General features: G+C 46.8%; 1 protein-coding gene across 2 annotated transcripts in view; it reads left to right on the top strand.

Moving 5' to 3' along the window:
- The first annotated feature begins 8601 nt into the window (after positions 1-8601).
- The window catches only part of LOC129514536 (cadherin-20), a 205170-nt gene continuing 204190 nt past the window's right edge, over positions 8602-9581 (top strand). For both annotated transcript variants that reach the window (XM_055333180.1, XM_055333181.1), the window contains exon 1: positions 8602-8615. The gene's annotated coding sequence lies outside the window, so the exon portion shown is untranslated. The remainder of the gene's footprint in view (positions 8616-9581) is intronic.

The raw sequence follows: 9581 nt of genomic DNA, 5'->3' as shown, positions 1-9581 counted from the left end.
CTTCTCCCTCTGCCTGTGTCTCTGCCTCTCTCTCTCATTCTGTGTGACTATCATAAATAAATTAAAAAATATATATTTTTTTTTAAAAAAAAGGGGGGAGTAGATTTGACTATCTTTAAGTTCCCTTATATTCAAAAAATTCTGTAATATTCTTATGTTAACAATGGTACGAACAATATAAAGGGAAATATTTCAATCTCCTTTCTTGACAAAGAGGACATTAAAAAACATAAAAACACACAGAGATTCACAACTCTTATTAATAATAGTGAGCTTTTTTTTAATAGTAGGTAATCTTTAATGTATGCTTACTATGTGGCCATTGGTGCTGAACAATTGTCATGGATTCTCTGATTTAATCCTCCTGAGAACCCTGCGAGGTAAGTAGTACTATTTACACCCACTTTACAGATGAGGAAATGCAGGCACACAACAGGACTAAATAATTTTCTCAAAATCACTGGGTAGTAGCAGAGCCAAGACTCACACACAGAGGTGAGACTCCCAAGATGCCCTCTTAGCCACCTCGCTCCCCTGCTTTTGCTTTCTGAATGCTTTTTAAAGAGAGAAAAATATGTAATTAGTGGCTATTACTTTTCCAGTATAATATAGCACTAATTTACTCATTTAAGTCATCTACAACTTTTCCTTTAATAAGTTATCAATAAGCATATTTAGAGCTGTTTCTTGCAATTATTTGTTGCATACAGATTTCAGAATAATGTCAAGGATAACAAATAGTTTTTACTTACACAGGGACTTGCAAATTGAGTTTCCATCATCTGCAAAACCTCTCCACATAAAATTAGTCATCCTATTTTATACTTTATTTTTAGGCTGCTTTATGTTCTCTTAACATTTGGTTAAACATCAAAATTCACAGCAATCTATCTGTATGTGAGGACTTACTTACCAGAGGCTCAAAAATTAATTTATAGTCCATGCTAATTTTAGGAATTAGTGTGTTTTTAAATAACACGCACCTTGCCCAGCTTTTAAAGGATTTGTTATGAATAAGAAGTGATTATTATGCATATGTGTCATGCTGAGTGTACATGCGAATTTAACAGTGAATATATTTCAAGCATTTTTTCCTGCCATTAACTCTATTCTTTGATAAAGCATCAAAACGAAAATAATAAGCCAAACCCACACATTGCTAAAACACTAAAAGTGGAGAAATTCCTACCCCAGTTACTGGCAACTTATATTTTTTATATGAAATGTAACTTAATATTATATTACATTCATTTTTTAAATTATTAATCATCTCACATGACATCCATAATACCAATAACAATAGCAAAAGTAAAGAAGAAATTATTTAAATGCATTCTTTCAAAGGATATGCCACTTGAAGATGAATTATAAAAATGAACATTTAAGCATGATTGTTTTGTTTCAGCAAAGCACAAACTGGGTGAGGTGAACAAGGTTATAAACACACATTGTGATTTTTGAGCATTCGTGCTGTGTTTCACAACTCTTGAGATGCTAGTGTCACATCTAGGAGCACTGTCTGAGAGACTGCATGGGAAGCTTAATTTAAAACCATCGGCCTCCTCACTGCACACAGTATGACATAATCAAAGAACATACGCTCTGACTTCACACCACTAATGCTGTCATGTAGATTATATTCAGACCAAGAATTGGAATTTCATAACAAAACATATTTCTATAGTTGAATCTAGGACATCACATAAGACATAGCTCATGGAGTCTGGGGCATGACGGACACCAATATGTGATAATAAATCCGAAATAGAGAGCATGCTGGTTATCCTTCTGGATTAGTTTTCTATTGCTGTTGTAACAAATTACTGCATCATTAGTGGCTCAAAACAGCATCAATTAATGATCTCACGGTTCTGTAGATCAGAGGTCTGGTGTGTGTCCCACTGGGATAAGGTCATTGTGTCAACAGAGCCGTGCTCCCCTCAGGAGGCTCCCAGGGAGGGTGTTTCCTTGCCTTTTCCAGCTTCTAAAGGCTACTCTCATTCTTCTGCTTATGGCCCCTTCCACCATCTTCAAAGCCAGCAACCGCCAGCAGAGTCCTCATGTCGTGTTACTCTGCCTCTGCCTTTTTTGCCTACCTCTTTCCATTTTTAAGGACACTTGTGATTACATTGAGCCCCCTTGGATGATCCAGGATAATCCCCCTAATGGAACGTCAGTTCTTTAGCACCCCGAGTTCCACTTTGCCACATAACCTAACACAGTTATGGGTTCTGAGGATCAGAACACAAACACCTCTGAGAGACCGTGGCCAGCACACCTTCTAAATGGTTAAGAGGAAACCTTGATAAAATGCCCTGAAGTTCCCGTGAGTTTTTCTCAGACCTCAGAGATGTGTCCTAGCCATGAGGTTTTCCAGCTGTACCCAGCAGAGGCTCCACCAGATTTTTTTCATCTTCTCAGGCATTTCTAAAATCAGAAGTCATCGTCAGCCCCAGACATGCTCTTTTTTCCAATGCCAATTAATAAGGGGCATAGAGAATTTTCATAGTTTGCCTACCAAACTCCAGGACAAGCCAGAATCAATATTTTGCAATTCCTCATTTTCTCTGACACCCCACATCAATTGTTTTTTATTCCATCCAGTAAACAATTATCTAGTGCCAACAAAATGCCTGGCACTGTGCTAGGTACTGAGACACAGAGAGAAAAATGCGAACTATGCTCTTGAGGAGCTCACTGTGTGTGTACCGCATATGTACAAACGTGTGCATGCATGTACATGAACGTGTACACATGTATACGCATATTTGTGTATGTACGTGCATGGTGTGTGCCTGTTGCATGCGCACATGTGTGTGTGTGTGAGAGAGAGAGAGAGAGAGAGAGAGAGAGAGAGAGAGAGAAAAGGAAGGCTGTTGAAACAAAAAACATCCAGGACAGGCAGAAAAAAAAAAAAAAGACCATATTTGCATGTATTGCAGACACACCTGCCATACTGCTTTTCTGCCTCTCTCCCCCTCTCAGGTCCTGCTGCCACATCCCTGGCTCAGGCCATTTTCACATCTCGCCTCAGCTGCTGCAGGTCTCCCAGCTGGTCCCCATCCCATCAGTCTCCCACCTCCAAATGCTCCACACTCAAACATAAGCACAGCTGCACTATGGCACTCCCTGGCTCCAGAGCAACACCTTCCTCCTGGCCTAGGCTATCACATACACATTAGTCCACATGGCATCCAAGGACCTCTGGGCTCCACCTACCCTTCCAGTTCTAGCTCCTTTTAATGTCATGTGTACTTGGGTTAACCCCTCGGAATCAGCTTGTGCTTTCCCGGCCTCTCCCTCTGACCACTGACCATAAGATCCAAGGAATGTCCGGTCTTCAGAACCCGACCAGCCAACACTCTTGCCACTGAGCATCCTTCCATCCCATTCTTCTGTCTCCACTGGGGGAAAAAAATCTCTCTCTAATTGGGCCTCCCATGGTACTTCATTTTTTATCCTTTGATAGAAACTACTCATTTCTGCCTTAGTTCTACTTTGCTAACTATCAAGGCCCTTCTGCCAGATTATAAACTCCCTGAGTGCAGTCACTGGTTCTCTTTCTCTTTGAAACACCTATAACTAGCACAGCACCTTGCCCACAGCAAGGATGCTGTATTCAGGTTTGTCAGATTCAACGGAATGGATCAGCAGCGTCAACGTCCAGAATGTTGGCATGAGCACTGAATGTTTCTACGGCTAGTTCTCCTTGGAGGTGATGGTGGCAGGGTGCGGGTTCCTCCTCCCACAAATACTGTGACACAGACAGGAAGTGACAGGCATCAACCAGTGAGGGAACTGATTTCTTCTGAGAAGACTAAACGTTACTGATTAACCTACAAATTCAAAGGACAGAATAAATATATTGTACGTTACACAAAAACAAAAGTAAAGCAACACAGAACTGCAAACGCCCTTAGTAAAACCAGTATAGAAACATCATCCGACTTGTACATCAATGCTACAGAGAAGAAGGAGCCTGTAGAGTAAGAGGAATTGCTGGTTTTGTGAATATGTCTGCGTGTTTTTAATATAACAACAGTTCTGTAATGAATATTTAAGGGAAGACAGGCTATGAAGACACAAAAGTGTTTTTAATGTTTTAATGTTTTAACGCTGTCTTCAGTTCTACTAAGTAATTATCACTACAAATCCAAAAAATATCTTGAATGGATAATACTGATAGTCTAGATCATGGAATTGCATTGGAAGGATATTAGCTGACTCAGGAGACTCATTATGACGAAGTATTGAGCTGCTTACCACTCATCTCAATTGTAAAACCGTAAACCACACTGGATGGGCAGTGGCTGCCAATCAGGGTCAGTGTGAGGTAGCAAAAATAATACTGAAGGAGGGTCAAGAGCTCTAGCTCCGTCGTTAGCTCAGTGACCTTGGGAGCTCTTAATAAAGATCATCCCACAGGAAAAAAGCAGATCCCTTCCTTAGAGAAATACAGCTATCCTGGCAGCTGAAGCTGCTCATTCTCAGAAAACACCCTTAAATTGCAGAAAGATTACACACACACACACACCCTACACACATTCACTCACCTTTCCCAGACTAATACCTTCTTGCTTAATGGGCCAGTTTAGTACTACTATTAACCAGATGATTATAATTTGAGCAAGTGTTATCCATCCATGTCCTAAATAACAGTAGCTGACATAAAAATGACCAAACTGCTTTCTCACCCATAGAATGTATCAGCCAGAGGTCAAGGCCAAAGTTACTATATTTATTTCTGAATCTACTTTTGAACAATAATAATATTACTACATGGTATTTTTAAATTTCCAAAGCACCTGCCAACTATTTCATCTAATCCTAATAGCCTAGGAAAGTCAGAGACACATTTTCTGCAGTGTGAGGAACTGGTGTTGGTGGGCTCTCTGAGTGCCTCTCCCTAAACTGAACTTGGGGATATGAAAGCGATTAAGACAAGGTTCTTGATCTCAGGTTGCTCTTGGTTAGTGGTAGAGACAACACATTGTGTTCTAATTATTTCTCTGTGCATCCTAGACATCCTAGGGGAGTACAAAGAAGAGGATTGTATTTCTACTGGAGAAAGAAAAGTGTGTGGGGTGGGGGGAGTCTGGACAGAGAAAGATGTAAGAGATGGCTTCCCTGAGAAGGTGACTTTGTCACTGGATCCAAGTCCCCATTCTGTTTCTAGGAGAAGCTCAGAGTGATACTGAATCTCTGTGAGCATGATAGTCCTTGTCAATTAAATATGGGTAACAATGCTGAATTCACAAGGATGGAATTACTAGGAGGATGGAATGAGACAGCATATGGGGAAGCAATTTGTAAACAGCAAAGCACCCCGTAAATAGAGTATTATTATTTCTGCTTTGCAGAAGTACTAACTTGGTTGGCTCAAAAGGTGAATGGTTTGCCCAAGACTGCCCCACATTCCAAGCCACTGTTCCACCTCATACTCTGGTGGTCCTCCCCAGCACTGCCCACTGAAATTCTGGGGGACATTTGGAAAGCATTCATCCTGAAAACATTTTATGGCCCTAAAATCATGTTAACATTTTCATATAAACAAACGTTCCAACATCTGAAGACTTCTACTATACGTTTCCTCTAAATCCTAAGAGGATACTCTCCATAAAAGCAAGATCCAACAGAGTATTGTAAGGGAAGAATCATGATGGGGAAAATCTTAAATATTTAATACAGGGATAAAACAGTATATACCTTTTTTTTTTACAAAGGATTTTAAACTACCCAAAGTTTCAGAGAATAAAATATGGCAGACCTTCAACTGTTTTAAGTGATTTGACTGTGAACTTCAATAGAAAATGTTTGAATAGAAATGTGCCTTGCATCTCATAGGTACTCAACAACTGCTGAATTCAGAGATTTAGCCCCATCATTTTTACTCCTAATATTGTAATATTTAAATTTCTCCCCTCATATATCAATAAACCTTGCTTTAAGCAAACCTATTATAACCCATTGTTGAATTCTTCAAAGGCAATATTTTTATTTAAATCTGATGAAGTCTCATCCATATAAATAGCTATATATACAATTGTTCCTCCCTTATTAATAATGGGTCTAGAAAAGCTTAAGTTAAAAAATGTATATTTATTGTATACTACACAGTATGTATTGGTAAATGGAAATATTCAGACATTCATGGGAAATTCACAAATAGTAGTATTAACTGAAGGCATCCAACTCTATTAGTCAGAGTTCCCCAAAGAAATAGAACCAGTAGGTGACAGATAAATAATAAAGAATTGACTCATGCAATTATGGAGGCTGGCAAATTCCAAACCTGCAGAGCTGGTGTCCATCACAGGCAGGAGAATTCTCTTATTCAGAGAGCCAGCCTTTTTTTTTTTATCGTATTCAGGACTTCCACTGATTGAATGGGGGCCCTTCCACACTGGGAATAGCAATCTGCTTTATTTAATCTACCAATATAAATGTTAATCTCATCTAAAACACCCTCACAGAAACACCTACAACAACACTGACCAAATATTCAGGCACCCTGTGGCCCAATCAAGGTAACACACTAAACTACCGTGGCCGCCCCCCACCTGCCACCCTGCCACCAAAACAAAAACAAAAACAAAAAACCCTGTTTTGTTTTTTCTCTAAGTTATGGTAGGGAATTAATCACCAAGGAGAAATCGCTTCAACAAAACATGAAGATAACGGTTCTCTTTTTAGATACAAGGCAGTATAAACACCTGGGGACCTAAAGACTCTAGCATATGGATTCGGCTGCTCTGAATCAAAGTTCATCTTCCCCATCGTCCCCCATTATATATTTTGGGTACCTGTCTGAGCCACACCTTCCTCGTCCATTAAAATGGGAAAATAATAGTGCCTACTGAGCAGAGTAGTTGGAAAGATGAAATGAGATGACTCCGGTAATGTATGCCTGCCACATAACAAGTTCTCAATAAACACCGGCTGCTGTAATAAGAGTTACTGTTGTAACTGTGAGTTCCAATCCTAGGCCTTGCCAAAACCTATTAAAATATGGCATAACTGCCTTCACCAGGATATTTCTTTCTATGGCGCACATTTGGGAATTTTATCAGTTACTGATGCGCACATACTTTTATCAGTTGTTGTTAATACATGTAGATCATTTGGCCACGAGTACAAGTAAAACGTTTAGTAACCAATCAATTCAATCAAAATATCTTTCCGTATTTAGAAAATCAATGGTTGGGGTGGAGGGGAGAAATGCTAGAAGTGTTGCCCCCCCCCCCTCCAAGGACTGTAAAAAGAGAGAGATGTGGATGTGGATCTGGGCTGAGGTTCCCCCTCTACTCACCGGCTAAACCTAAGTTGTAGTCAATAAATAACCTGCGAAGAACTTGGCATTCAAGGGTAGGAGGCAGGACAAAGGAGACGCTTGTCTCTCCTGTCGACCTTGTCTGACCCCACAACCAAAAAGCCTGGACTAGAGTCAGAAACTGCCCTCTGGACCGGCCTTGTCACGGTGACTGTGTGATTCAAGAAGGCTCTCTCCACCCGAGGGTAGTCCCAGCTCCCTCCTCTGAAACTGCTGACCTTTCAGGTAACTCGGCCCCATCTCTACTTCGCACAAAGGTTTAAAACCCTACGGGGCTGCTGAGGACAAAGGGGGAAAATGGGAGCATTGGGAGAAATTCCTCCAAGTAAATGATAGAGCTTTTCCTCTCTGTCTGCCATGTCGCCCCACTTCTACTCCTGGAAATTCTGTCTGTGGCATCCTCAAGGTCAAGGTTAAACCCAGGTTCCTGTTCCTCTCCTTCCCCATCCTGTTTGCCTCTCTTCCAGTTCTCAGGAACTGCCTCTTCCAGAATCCAGGATCTATGCAGAATAGGTCACTTCAACTTCAGGGGGCGTTGGGGGGTGGGGGGTGTAGATACACCCCCAGCCCACCCCAGGACGACCTACCTCCCTTCCTCTTGCTCCCCCTCAACACTTCCCTACTCTCTCAGCCAATAGAGGAGTTTAAACATTTAAATGTGGTATCTAAACTGCATTTAAAGAATTAACCCCTTTTGCCCCTCACTGCTCTAAAGCGCGGGGTGCCGACCGGACTCTGGTTGCCTTCGTCTGGTGGGGTTCCAGACAGCTCCTCTCAAGGAAGGAGCGCACATTCCTGGCACCAATTGGCTAATTCAATTTACTTCCACGGCATTAGCCTCTGTCGGAATATTCATGAGCAGGGGAATGAGGACCCGCGGCGCAGGCGGGCGGCAGCCACTCGGGCCAGGGACCGCGCGCGGCGGGGGCGGCGGACGGCGCGCCGCGCTCGGGGGACGGTGACCGCGACCCGGGGGCTCTGGTCCCCGGCGGGCGGCCGCGGGGGCGCGCGGGGCGCGGGGGGCGCGGGGGGCGGGGCGGCGGCCGCGGGGTGGGCGCGCCGGGCACTGCCGCCCAACTCTCGGCGGCCGCGCGGACACTTTGCCAAAGACCCGAAGGCGGAAGAGCCGTGACTCCTTGGAGAGAGGGGGTCGGGGGGTGGGGGGCGGGGGCGCAGCGACCCCGCGGGACGCCGGCCGCCGGCGGGGCCGGCAGCGATGTGAGCCGGACGCCCGCCCCGAAGGAGTCTGCACCCGACGTCCCCGGAGAGTCGCCGGCCGAACCAGGTACAGGGGGGCGTTCGGGCGGGGCGCGGGGCGCGGGGGTCCGCTCGCTCCGGTAGCCGCCCCCTGGCGCTGCGCGCGGTCCCTCGCCGTCCCCGCAGGGAGCTGCCGCCGCGGCGAGTTGGACTTGCTCGGACTTCGGGGGAACGGGGCGTGAAGGGGCTGCCCCGGGCTGGGGAGCTGCTCTCCGGGGCCCGGGAGCTGCGCCCGGGGTCGGGGCAGACGGAGGACGCTGCGCCTGGGGGTGGGGGTGCGCGCGTGGCCGGGAGCTGCGCCTGGGGTCGGGAGCTGCGCCCGTGGCCGGGGGTGCGCCCGGGGCCGGGAGCTGCGCCCGGGGTCGGGGGTGAGCCCGGGGGCCGGGAGATGCTCCCGGGATCGGGGGAGCGCCCGGGGTCGGGGGTGCGCCCGGGGTCGGGGGTGCGCCCGTGGCCGGGGGTGCGCCCGGGGACCGGGAGCTGCGCCTGGAGCCGGGGGTGCGCCCGGGGGCCGGGAGCTGCGCCCGGGGTCGGGAGTGCGCCCGGGGAGCGGGGGTGCCCCCGGGGGTGGGGGTGCGCCGGGTGGCAGGGGCTTGGGGACCGAGGACCCGAGAGCGCCGAGGACCCCGGTTTGCCCCGAGGGCGGCGGCGCCTCCCTCCGGCTGCGGACGGGCGACGGCTGCCTGCGTCTCCAACCCGGGGATGCGCGCCGGGCAGGGGGCCCCGGGACCGAGGCTTCGGGGAGGCCCGGGCGCCTGCGGGGCCGGTCGCAGCCCGCGCCCCTCGCCGCGTCCCCGCTCGAGCTCAGCCGTGGGAGGAGAATGTGGTGGAGACTCGGGGCCCCGCCACCTGCCGGACATCGCCAACTCCCCGGATTTCCTGTCTCCGGGCCCGGACCCTCCGGGGAAAGCTCCGAATTGCGCGCGGGGTGTTTGGGCTTTGCTCGCTGTGCTCGCCGCGGGTGGAAGCTGGGGCGCGGAGGCTGCGAGCGGGG

This window comes from Nyctereutes procyonoides, unplaced genomic scaffold, assembly GCF_905146905.1.
Source record: "Nyctereutes procyonoides isolate TBG_1078 unplaced genomic scaffold, NYPRO_anot_genome, whole genome shotgun sequence".
Lineage (NCBI taxonomy): Eukaryota > Metazoa > Chordata > Mammalia > Carnivora > Canidae > Nyctereutes > Nyctereutes procyonoides.
This window is presented reverse-complemented; position numbering and strand designations above follow the sequence as displayed.